Here is a 13,428-nt window from a genome sequence, read left to right as displayed (position 1 = left end):
GAACACATTCTCGCGTTAGGTAGGACTATACATTATCTACAATCTTCAAAATATGTTTGATTTTACTGTAGTTACTGTCATACCCTCAACAACAGGAGGATAGAGAGAACCCAGCAGTTTCACTGAGGACTTCTGGTACAGCTGAACAACAGAGTCATTCAGTGGATCCTTGTTCTTGTCCAGCCAGCCGCCGATATTGTAGTCCACGGTACCAGCATAGTGCACCAGGGAGAAGTGGGCCTCAGCCTTGCCTTTGGCGGGCTTTGGCTTCTCAAATGCTTTGTTTTTGCCAAGATGCTGGTCATACAGCTTGTTCTTGAAGGATGTGTCTGTGGCCTTGGGGAACATGCACTCCTCTTCAAGGATGGAGAAGATACCCATGGGCTTGAAAAAAGTAGAATGATGTCATACATTAAGTGAAAATAAGAACCACCAAACAGAAGGACAAAATGAAATGATTACCTTTTCAATCAGCTCAATGCAGGCAGCCAAGTCCATGCCAAAGTCAATGAACTCCCAGATAATACCCTCCTTCTTGTACTCCTCTTGCTCCAGGACAAACATGGTGTGGTTGAAGAACTGTTGCAGTTTCTCATTGGTGAAGTTGATGCACAGCTGCTCCATGCTGTTGAACTGTGAGGAGATAAATATTCAGTGTAATATCTTTCAGACAATAAGAATGATAAGAAACATCTGGTTGATACGGATGACCATCCACAAGAACATCCTCTCATAGATTAGACTTGGCCAGGGCAGTTCACAACCTGAAAACAAGGACGGATGATTTGACTGAAGTCAGTCAAATGTTTTGTGAAATGCTGGATTACTGATATACAAAAGTAGAGCTTACTTGCACAATGCAGCTGATGTTACAAACCTAAGCTAAATTAAACCTTCTAACTTTCTCACTTTTTTTTACGTATTGTAGATACACATGTACTACATGTAAATGTAGTGCTTGGAAATGCATGGAAACCAAAAAACTGATAGCAATACATATCAATTACCTGAGGCACTGTCTGTCCCTTGGTGACAAACTCATTTCTGACCTTAACTCTGGGATAGCACAGAGCCTTCAGCATGTCAGCAGAGTTCAGACCCAGCAAGTAAGCAACCTTGTCAGCATCTGAAAAACTTTAGTAATTCCTACATGCGGTCTTAGACTGTGACCTTCCATCATGATGTAAAAGAAACCAGCCAGATAAAGAACTTCCGTTGGTATTCACAAGCTATTCACTTTGAGCTGATATTAAATACTCACCCTCTGTACCATCTGGCTCAGCCTGCTCCTCACGCTGCTTCTGCTTGAACTTCATGTTACCATGGTGGAGCACAGCACCAGTCATCTTGTAGATGCTCATCTTCTCTTCATTAGTGAAGCCCAGGATATCAGTAGCATTCTGTTTTAAGAAAGGTGACCACACAAAAGATCACTTTTAAAAAATCTGTATGGCGTCCAACAGAGGATTGGCTGCAATAATCTGATCCCTATAATCCAGGTTTAAAATTGATGTCAGAAAATGAATGTATGTATTCCATACTTAAAGGACACTGAATTGTAATCATCATACAGTAACAAACCTTTGATGTGTCCCTCTTCTTGTCTCCACCAACTGAGATTGTTGCGAAATACTGGATGACACGCTTGGTGTTCACAGTCTTTCCAGCACCAGATTCTCCACTAGGTATAGACACAGACTTGTAAGGATTTTATCTATTAGATTATGTTCAGCAAAGTCAACAAATGTGAAACTTACGTGATCAAGCAGACTGGTTCTCCTTATCTGTTCAATTGGGGGAAAAAAAAATAACCATTTTTTTACTCAGCAGAAACCTCATATATTGATTAATACAACATTGTTATGGTAACAACTTACCAGTAAGCATGAACTGATAAGCCTTGTCAGAGACGTTTCTTGCCTTGAGGGTCAATTCTCTCCTTTTCCGGCTTACGGAGGTATATGGCAGCTTTGCCATAAACGGATATCTCCGTGTCCGTACTCATGGTGGTGGCTTATGTCTGCAGCAAGTCAAACAACAGCAATCTTAGACTGATGTTTTCTGCTCAAGTGATTTAACAGTGCCCACGTGCCTGGTGTTGTACTAAACAGTTAACATATTCACACCTAAAAATGGTTTTGCCTCATTACAGGTGGCCTTCAGTTGAGTTGAAGCCTTCAGACTGACAGACTGATTTGTTATTTGATTGAGGTTTGTATACAATGGGTGAACAACACCTAAATATTAATTAATTTTCGAAGCATTCTTTAGCTATAACCAATCATCCTTTAGGGGAGGTTCGAGTCTAACCCAGCTGACATTGAGCCACAACCATTCAAGCTTACATTCACACCTACGGGCAATTTAGTGCTGCCAATTAATGCAGGCATGGTGAGAACATGAAAAATTCACACAACCTGCTGTAGCTAGTTTGGCAGGTTGGAACCTAGACCCTTCTCAGTGTGAGGCTAAGCTGCACATACCTTTTGCGAAAAGAATGACATATTTCACAATCCTTTTGAAAACGTGTTTTTTGTCAGTGCAGAAAACTATGAATTGTAAAAATTTAACATACACATATTATACTGTAAAGTTACAAGGAAATTATACATTGAAAGCACAGAGTGCATCGAATAGTAATGCATATATATTTCTACTCTTATATGACACTATATTTTGTAAACTCATTTCTAAAATGAGGAAGATATTTAAATTGTACAATGCAATAGTAGATATCCTCACCACAAGCAGGAACTTCACTGGTCTACCACCACACACACTGAAGCTCCACTTGTACCCCTTATATTCAGTCTGGTTTGCTTACAAAGTAAGGCTTAAAGCAGGCTATCGTGCCAAATATGGCTGGAATGACAGCTGAGTCTTGAAGCATTTCAAATATTTAGCTGGCACTACTTTGGGTCAATTCCTTTCTGAAGTAAGTCGTTTTTTGACTTCTTTTGAAACATGGCATATATAAAAGTGGAATAATAGTTTCATATAAAAATGTGATTTAAAATGATTACATCTAACACTAAGTTGTTATATTGTCACTTACATCTTAAGGTACGTTTAAGCTTTTTAAAATTATTTTTTGAGAATTGATGGTTGTATAGTAAAGCAACCTTAAGAAACATACAGGGATCAAAATTAAAAAAGTTAATTGGATTATTATGCCGATTCTGATTGTGCACATATAAATTACCGAGATATGACTCAATTTGCAATCATTAAATAAGTACAAAATGTATTGAATATATTATCTTTAATTTAATTATTTAATTAGTTAGACTATTAGTGACTCATTTTTTTAAATTGCACATTTATTATTATTATCTTCTAAACTAACTAATAAACGCGATATCACAGGAATGCCACTGTGATGTTTTCTTAGACAAGACTCAGTTAGCATCATAGAGTGAGTTTGATTTAGTGGTCAGAGTCAGCCACTTGTCAGCTAACTTGGGGTGCAATGAGGAACACATGTTATGTCTCTAGGAGCCGGACTTGTTGGGGGCCCTCTGTCGTACTCCATCATGTAATTTGAGTAGTTAAAGATTGCAGTGTAGAGGTGAAAGAAGTGGGCATGTCATCAAAGAGTGGGAGGATGCAAGGCTCATCCTGGATTGGACAGTATATTGACTAAACCAAAAGAATGTTTTGCCCAAGAGTGATTAGTGCTTTAAACTTTTGGAGACCTAATATAAGTGTTAACAAGATTCAATAATTATTCTAGCATTTTTTGTACTCTGCAACCTTGAACTATTGCATTCTTGTTTACAATTTACTCAAACAGATCAGTTTGTATATATAAGAATTATATTATTGATTTTTATATATTTGTATGTATTCTCTACCCTTTTTTTCCAACTACTGGCATGTACATTATAGTTAAAGTTTGTTTTATGTGTTGTTATTTTATTGATCTTTGTTTAGCTTTGTTGTTAATATTTTTAGCCGTCTATTTCTATCTTTCTGAACATTGTTCTTAGAACTGTGTCTAACTGTGAGTCAATGTTTTTATATGTGCACACAGAATTTGCCAATAAAGCTGGTTCTAAAGAAAAGTGGTCATGACATTGTTTGTCACCTGGATGTCTCAAAATGTTTAATTATTAGCATATTGATATATTATACAGAATTGATTGAAGGTTTGTTCATGCTGCGAATGATCCAAATGCCCAACAAAATCGAATGTTTCAACAACAGTTTTTTAGTGTTCAGTTTATCAAAGATACACAAACAAATAATGACATGAAATGTCAAGTGTAAAATGTAATGAAAGTACATCACGCCTTTTTCATTGAATAGGACATCCACTAAATGGAGTATCTGACACTTTTCTCTCAACTATGCTGCGTTGAGTAAAACACATTATCTGTGTTTATTTACTCAATGTGTGAATATAATTGCCTGTTGTGAGCTGACTAGTACTACAGGCTGAAGAGAGTCACTGCAGTGATAATTGAACTCTTTATAATTACACCATATACACAAATTATGGTACAAGCTAAGAAAAGCAGGTACTTCAGGGACAGGGAGCATGCAGGTGATTGATGGGTCACAGGAAAACCCTCCCACTCCAGACTTTAACTCACTTGGTCAGATGCTACAGCCGTAATATTTAGCTCACTTTGAGAAGAAAAAGATCAAAGCGACTATTAGTATGGCTCACATTCTGAAATGTTTTTCTATTCATTCATTTATGCTCACCAATCATGATAATTACTTTGGCTGAATTCAATAAAGGTAACTATAACTATTAACTCAAATAACTATTAACAGCCAGTCTTAATAAAATCAGTGTCATCAACCTGAACACCTAAATAAACCTAAATTAAATTTCCATCCTCTAGTAGTGCCCTACACGAAGGATGCGATTTATTTGTTCAATTTATAGTCTGTTTACGTTGAGTGAAAGTCCATGAATCATTCACTATGTAATAAATATGTATTTTTATATTGTGTTTGCTTGAAAGCTCAATTAACATTTAGTGTGCAGTAATGATCTAATTACGCCTACTCACTGTAATGAGAGAGGTGTCAGAGTACTGAGAAGGAAGAGACAGGCTCCAAGGTCAGAGGTCAAGTAGTGTAGTATGTTGGGGGTGGGACTTTTAAGGCACTAGGCAGTTTGGAAGCTTCTGTAAAAAGCCAATCAGCTGAGTAGTTACTATGGTGACATAACATAGTACTGCCCTATAAAAGTGAGGATAAAAGAGAGTGGCTTATCAAGGGTCGAGGGACAGCGTAAACTGCAAATTATCTTTAAGCATTAGACTTGTGGAGCACCACAGCAAGAGTGTGAACACAGATCAGGCATGTTTCTAATGTAAATTCAAATACTTGATACTGACTATACATTACAACAGTCACCAGTCGCATCCTTTTCTGGATCATGGCAAGTTAATGGATCATAATAATAATCTCTCAAAGTCTCAGATTGTATGTATTAACGTATGTATTAATATGCGTAGAAAAGTCCTACTGCTTAGCTAAACAATTTAAGCCATACCTCAAGATTCTCCTACACACACTGCAGTGCATTCAGTAGAAGTGCTTCAGTAAAACAAGGCACATGGCAGACTTCCAGTCAGTGCTTGAACATGTGCCTCCTTGCGCTCTCTTAGAGATTTGCCCGTTCTGTAGTAAGAATTGACTTTTTGCTCCTCGTTGTAATGAATTAATATATATATATATATAAATACTTAGCATTAAATTAAACCTGATATTTATTCAGAAAGAAACTCAGTAACACAAGTCAATAAAGTTTCAAAGTAGACTAACTAAAAAGAAACGTTTGGGTTAAACGTACTACAAGGAGTTTTTTAAATAGTTGTACAACCATCTCAGTTTCATACTGTTTCAATTCAATTCAATTTTATTTGGATAGCGCCAATTTATAACAGAAGTTATCTCAGGACACTTTTCAAATAGAGCAGGTCTAGACCGAACTCCTTATAACTGATATAACTGATGCCTCTATATGACCTACAGTAGCACACAAGACCATCAGTAAGAAGATTCTTAATGCCTACCACTGTTTGATTTGGAAACATTACCACTTTTGTCCACAGGGGTCACCAGAATCAACAAAAAAGCTGCTTTATGTAAAATAAAAATAATAACTAGACTAGGGGTGTCCAAACTATTCTCAAAGGGGGCCAGATTCGATAATGGGAAAATACTGAGCACCATAATAAAGTCACATGCAAATGCACTGCATTATAGCAATTTTATTCATATTGCAATAACAAATGTACGGAAGCGTATTGCATTCACTTAAAAAAAAAAAAAAAAGTAATTTATTTTTTGGTTTGTTTTTTGAATAATTTTTTCTGTTTTTCTGACAAATTTTTCCCCCTGTTTTTCTGAGTAATTATTTTCCCGTTTTTCGTGGTAATTTTTCCCCCATTGTTTTTCTGAGTAATTGTTTTCCTGTTTTTCGTGGTAATTTTTCCCCCACTGTTTTTCTGACTAATTTTTTTCTGAATTATCGAGGATATTTGGAGCATGCCATATCTGTCCAGCTGTTCCTGGAGAAACATTGCTTTGACTAGCAGATATGAATGGGCTTTCCTTCTGCACAACCGCTAAGTCCTCAGGTGCCTGCGTAGAGTCGACAAACTAATGATAATACCATCTATATGACTTAAAGACAGGACTATATCCCAGTGTCTTAAACCCAGATCAAAATAAAACTTGATTGAACTAAACAAGCCAAACATGTTTGTTTCTGTTAAATCGAGCTCTCAATAAAGGAATTAATGCGTCTATTGTTTCAAATGCTCTCTACACTCAGAAAAAAAAATTGTAAGAAAAACCAAAAAATCTGAAAAACAAACCATAAAAAAAATTACTCTGAAAAACTGAAAAAAATTACTCCGAAAAACAAAATAAAAAACAATTACTCAGAAGAACACAAATAATTACTCAGAAAAAGAAACCAAAAAAAAACATTTTCAAGTGAATGCAATAAGCTTCCGTACAAATGCACTGCATATTAACCATCTGTGCCAAAACAATTGTCTTTTTTTGTGTAACCTATTGTAAGCCACTCAGCTGTAAACAGGTCTCCGCAAAACAATTCAGCCTTTCTTTCAGAATCAGAATCAGAAATACTTTAATAATCCCAGGGGGAAATTATTTCATGTCACATCAGAGTCATATAACACAAAGAACAAACAATTCCATATTCCACAAAAGTTCCACAAAGCTGAGAAATATACAGGTTAAATATAGTCTATTTAAGTATAAGTTTATGAATTTCAGATGACCAAGAAAACACAGGTCTTTAACATTAAACAATTCAGCATTTTTTTCATACCACATAAGAGTCAGATAACGCCATGAACAAGCAAGCATAAAAAATTCCAAAAAGGTTCCACAAAGTTGAGAAATATATTATATAATATATGTCACTCAGAAACTGCATTTTATGAATTTCAGATAACCAAGAAATACACCAGGGAGGTGTGAACATGTCTAACAATTCAGCCAAGCTATGAAATATACTTTTACTCACTCAGAAACTGTAGTTTAGTCAGACGACTAAGAGACATGGAATTGACCATAATGTGAGGGGTGATACTGAGATCTGGATTGCGGTACACAGTCCAGGTCTGGTTTGCGAGCAGTGGTTGAGATGCGTAGGTGGGGATCTGTTAGTCTGGACCTCAACCGGTTCTCTTTCAGGTTCCTTACAGAAAATGTCTGCTCACACAAATGTGCGCAGCCAAAGAAGCTCTCCATTTTCTTTGCAAACGCTCCCATTCCTCGGAACCTGTCTTTATCCAACTGCCGGTGAAAGTTCACAAGTGAGAGCTGTTGGTGTCGACCGCTCAACCTCATCGCACTGCAGCTGAGTGAGCTTCATCTGCAGCTGGTGTGGGGCTTCATCAGGGTCCGTGGGGCAGGGAGAGGAGAAAAGCAACGTGCTCTTTTTGAGAGTAGCAAAACCCTGAAAGCGCCTGTTACACTCTGCAAAGAGACATGTGATAGCTGCTGCATACCTCCTTGTTTACGCACCAATTGGGTCCTCTAGAAATCTGACCCCACGCATCACAGGGAAATGTGACGTACTAAACAATAACCATCTAGTATTCAGTCAAGCCATATACAATATATATATATACATATACAGTAGTTTATATTAGTGGTGGGACTCGATTAAAAAAATTAATCGAATTAATTAGAGGCTTTGTAATTAATTAATCTCAATTAATCGCATATCAATATTTGACACGAGAAGCAACATTTTTCAATTTAAATGGATTTTGGTATATGACTGAATCAATGAATTGACACATAAATGAGCTTAAACAACAAAATTGTGTTTATTTTCATCACTTAGTGTTAACATAAAGTGCAATATGAATAAAGAATATTATGATTACATTGTTCACAAGGCACAAACTTAAATTCAAGTTAGCTATATTCAAGCTTTTTCAGGATTTTATGTAAACTTTCTATGTCTTAAACACATTTGTTTTTGTTTATTAAAATAAAAAACAGCACTTAGTACAGTACATTCAAGAAAAGTGGAAACCTAACATTGCAAAATAGTTAGAATAATATCCTTGGCATAAAATAATGCCAATAAATCTACTTTCGCTTGCTTTTCAGTGTCATAAAGCGGATGAATTTTGTTTGAAATTGTCTTTCTGCATGGCAGTTCATAAGTTGGGTCAGACGACGCTATCTGTAGCACCGCTTCTACCCCCTGATCTTCTACCACCGAGAGTGGCCGACAGTCCACTGCAATCCACTTCGCCAGTGCATTTGTTAATTTGTCAGTCGTGGACTTACTCATTCTGGCTCTGAACCCATCTTGTCGAGTGTGGATTGGCAACACTGCCTGCTCGAACTAGGATTGTTGTCTGTGCTAGCTGCAACATGTTTGGCATTGAGTTGGTAGCGGAGGCTGGAAGTGCTCCTGTGATAGGCAAATTCTTTCTTGCACAATTTGCACACAACTGTGCTTTTATCCAGGTTTCCACCCGGTAGTTTTTTAAAACTAAAATTTCCACCCACCGAACCCAGCAACGACTTCTCATCGGTTTCTATGGCTGCGTTTCATTAGTCGTTCAACATGCCCTTGTTTACTTGCCCTCGCCACTTGCCCTCGGGGGAATCCCCGCCGCCATCATAAGTGTCGTTCCAATTGTCTGGAAAACTGAAGTGAACTTGGTGAGATGGAGCCTCGGAGGGCTGAGGGAGCGAGTGAACAACTATGGTCGCTCCAAGGTGGATATCACCCACAATGCATTGCAGTTTACGTCATTGAAATATAAATATAAATATAACGCTGAGTAAGGGCAAGTGCGTTTCATTTAAATCCCCCGCTCCTCCCCCGCCCACTTTCCCTCCGCGCTCCAAGTGGCCTCCGTGCAACGTATGCTGTTACGTCATACCAAGGGCTGAGGGTAAGTGAACGAGGGGAAGTGGAACTACTAATGAAACGCAGCCTATATCTAGTGTTGTGTCCTTACAGGTTTGCCAGGAACTCGTGCGACGAGCAACGTTCTGCGCTGTTTGGAATGCAAAAATAAATTGTGATTAAATGCGTTTTTTTTTTTTTTGCGTTATTATTTCTGTAATTAATTCATCGTAATTAACGCGATAAAGTCCCAGCCCTAGTTTATATTTTTAAGTGTATAAAAGGACATCGGGGTTAGCCAGTTTGAATGGACCTGGTATTTTGTGCAGCCAGAGCCTGTAGGCTTATGTTCACATTGTATAGACAAAGATAATGTTATAATATTGTGAGGACTGGACTAATTACCAGGCAGCAGAGCCCTTTCTACAATGTTATTGTCAATATTTACTTCAATATAAAATATTCTATTCAATAAATATTGTTTATTTATATATATAATAATAACATATATATATATATATATATATATATATATATATATATAATTCTGTTCTGTATAGTTCTACTAATTCTTGGATTGAGAGATGGAGTAAACTGTTTTAAAAGGAGGGAAGATTGTAGTGGGAGCACTGGGTATCAGATGCCACTGTGTGGCAATGGCAAATAGTTTACATGGCTTACGGGTCAGATAGGAGGACCTCCTATCACAATTTTTAGGACCCCAGGGAGGTCTGGACCGGCTCTGCATTATTGTTGGATTTTACTGTTGTAGTTAAAGAGAAACTTTACTGGACAAGAAGGGTAAAAGTAAATACTAACTAAAGCTGACAGACATGTAGAGGAGTAAAAAGTACAATATTTGCCTCTGAGCTGTTGTATAAGTATAAAGGTGTATATAATGGAAATTCCTACTTGAAGGTGGGGTAATGTGATTCTAATCCAATAAACCTTGTTCAAACTGAATATCGGTGGTTGTACACAGCTCTGGCTCTGTAAATGGGAAAGAGAGTGGATCAGACGGATGGTATTCATATGTCATGGTATTACATTTCTCCAAAATTGCTTACCCCACCATTAAGTATAGTACTTGAGTATACTTAGTTTAATTCCACCACTGGTTCTATCTTTGGTAAGGCTCACTTACTCCAGGACAGACAAGGCAGGGCAACGTGCCAATGACTCTGCAAGTACTTGCATCTCAGGTGTGCTCCATTTCTGGCTCAACAAGCTGGAGAACAAATATTACCACGGGATTATCAACAATAAAAACATTGAAATTGAAAACCATGAACTGAATCAAATTCAAGTCAATCGGCACATGAACTGAACTGACTGAGTTCACACATTCAGAGGCTGTTTCTGGTATGTGAACCTTGTTAAGAGCCATTTTACTTCAAAGATGAGCAATGTTCAGGAAACTGGCTAGGTTAATAAAGATTTGGAAGGAGACCAACATTTGATAAGAGTGTCATTGTCTTACCTGATTGTAGGTTCAGACTTATGGCTGCAGAGGGGAATTCAGGAATATAAATGGTCAGTATGTGCAGAGTTCATTTCCTTCATCCCACTGCAAAAAGATACAAATCTACATTGTATGACAATGTTTACTTGCTTACTTGTTCAAATAACCTAAAACTTTTATTTAGTGCCTTGGAGGTCTATGAAGTAAGTCTGAAGGTTACATATTACTGAGAAAATACTTTGGATGCAGAAAATGCTGACCAAGCTGATGTGTGCTGTCCATACATTGCAGTCAAATGCTAAAAGAATGACAGTGAGCGGAAAATAAACCCCAAATTGACATAGATTCCATAACAAAGAGCCTGTGGCGATGTGCTGTATGGCCTCTGTGTTAAATCATGTAAAAATATCGATGCCTGTAACTTAGTTGGTGTGTGACTGTGTGTGTGCTCATACTCTGCGTGAATGTGCTCGATGTTCAAACACGAAGACATCTTCCCGATGAGATAGTCCACTGCTTTCAGAGAGCTGTTTCGACCCAGCCTGCAAGGTGCACACACACACACACACACACACACACACACACACACACACACACACACACACACACACACACACCTTATACTCATAATATACTATGATAATATAATAATATAGTAAAAATACTAAAAATCAGCAAAATCTTGAGATATTGAGGTTATTTTTAAAAAAAAGCTTCTCATTAGCAGCATGTACTCGCAGCACCGAGACCAGTCCTGGTAGTTTGGTAAAAACATCAGCTATGTGTTCGATCCCTGCATCTTTCAGATTGTTGTCACTCAGACTGCAACGTAAAAACAGATCCTTGCTGCAATTTTCAGACCAGCATCCAATATATTTCAGCATTACAGTATGTTAGATATCAGGTGTCAGCAACCCTACTCAGTCAGAAACACAACAAATACGATGTAGCAAATATACTTGATTTCAGTGACGTCTGGACAGTTCTGTAGAGCAGAGGCCAAACTAGCTGCTCCTGTGGCAGTGAGACTGGCACCACAAAACCTTGAGAGGACAAAAGAGAAAATCAGTCAATCATTGCCGTAGGGCCATTACAGTATTTCAAATTGAATTACACTGATCTGTGAGTATAGTCTGAGGAAGGGAAACAACATTTAGACTACACCACTCCTGATAGGCCAGATATGAATTCAAGAAAGCGACAGACAGAAAACAGAAGGAGAAAGAAAAGGGGAAAAAAATAGGCTCTCACTCTAGCTTTCTCAGGGTTGTGAATTTTGGCAAAATGGAGGACAACTTCTCAGCAAACTTGTCGCCATACTTGCGGCTGCGAAAACTGAAAGTAAACAGTCAAAGAAAAAATTCATAATAAAACCTAATGTTGGTAAGTGTCTAGTGTGCAGAATACCATGCTTTCACCAAACTTATGAACAAAAGCTTCTGTTTGTTTTTCACATAAAATATAAAATTAAAATAAAATTGTTATTTTGGAAGCTCAGTCTGTGTCCCCAGTTTTGCCTTTGACACCTTCTGGCTTCACTTGTTTATTATTTTATGTGTGAGTTGATCTTATCTTAAGAAGGTCCTATTAAGTCTTATGCAAGTATTCACACTGTGTGGGAGTTCATTTGCTTTTGAGGTGGTTTAATAACAATGTCCTTGTGGTCTTTTTGCCCTTGAGTCCAGGCAGCATGTTACAGAAACACTGAGCCAACGTCTGGGACACAGCAGCAAACAGAGAGCCTATGTCAGTTTCACAGCAATGTGCAACAGGTGGCCAATAAGCTGAGGAATGTCAGCAACCGCTGTCAGTGTTTCCTTTAGGTTTTTTTTTTTCAGCAGCCACCACCCCCCACTTTATGTAAAAGAGATCACAGAACAACATTTATAACAATAATGTGTGAAATATGTTTATACAGTAAGTATTATATAATGTTAGCATATTCATTATAATCTACATAGTAGTATACTATATAGCCTTCCACTAGTATAATATTAATGCCAGTTGGACAATACAGCAGTTTAAAGGACCAGTGTGTAGGATTTAGGCCAGAGCATCTATATCATTAGGTAATAGCAGGATGTTGCGCAGCTCCAGGTTGGGTCTCGTACGCACAACCTGCTCAGCTAGTTGGTGGTCCTGGCTTTCTTGGACACAATGGCAAAGCTCCAGTATCTGACAAGATGTAAGAAGGTAGAATCAGTAACAAAAAAACTGGGAGAAGACAATTATATGTAAATTATACATCTGTTTATCAGAATTTACTTCAGCTCATGTTCTACCTTTGGTCCAGTCAGTGTTGCTGTGACACAGGTTTTTTAGCAGTTTCAGAACGAGGGCTTGTCGTTTTTGGACCCAATTTTGTCCTCCTGTTCCGGCAGATGTCCTGGCTAATTGAACTAAGGCTGGAGTGCAGTGTGGGGAAGCCAGGCCACATACATACAGATACAGGGAGTCAGTAAGAACTGTCCTCTGGTCTGACTTGGTCATCCAGTGAGTTTTCAGACTGAATCTGAGAGAGCAATAAGGAAGAGGATAGAGCAAAGTCAATATTTATTGGACTAAGTTATATTGCTGTATAGAGGACACT

General features: G+C 37.8%; 2 protein-coding genes and 1 long non-coding RNA gene across 3 annotated transcripts in view; 2 read left to right on the top strand and 1 right to left on the bottom strand.

Annotated features, from left to right (window-relative positions):
* cpne2 (copine II) overlaps positions 1-13,428 on the top strand; it is a 247,181-nt gene that overhangs the window by 48,475 nt on the left and 185,278 nt on the right. The gene's annotated exons all lie outside the window — the stretch shown is intronic.
* LOC127353460 (protein NLRC5-like) overlaps positions 1-13,428 on the top strand; it is a 180,870-nt gene that overhangs the window by 141,845 nt on the left and 25,597 nt on the right. The gene's annotated exons all lie outside the window — the stretch shown is intronic.
* Positions 11,572-12,179, bottom strand: LOC127353488 (uncharacterized). The gene is made up of 3 exons (XR_007881296.1): positions 12,090-12,179; positions 11,798-11,881; positions 11,572-11,660 (listed from the first exon to the last, which is right to left on the bottom strand). It is a non-coding gene; the product is annotated as an uncharacterized LOC127353488 (long non-coding RNA).

Source organism: Dicentrarchus labrax, unplaced genomic scaffold (genome assembly GCF_905237075.1).
Source record: "Dicentrarchus labrax unplaced genomic scaffold, dlabrax2021, whole genome shotgun sequence".
NCBI lineage: Eukaryota > Metazoa > Chordata > Actinopteri > Moronidae > Dicentrarchus > Dicentrarchus labrax.
Note: the sequence above shows the minus strand (reverse complement) of the source record. Positions and strands in the feature narration are given on the sequence as shown.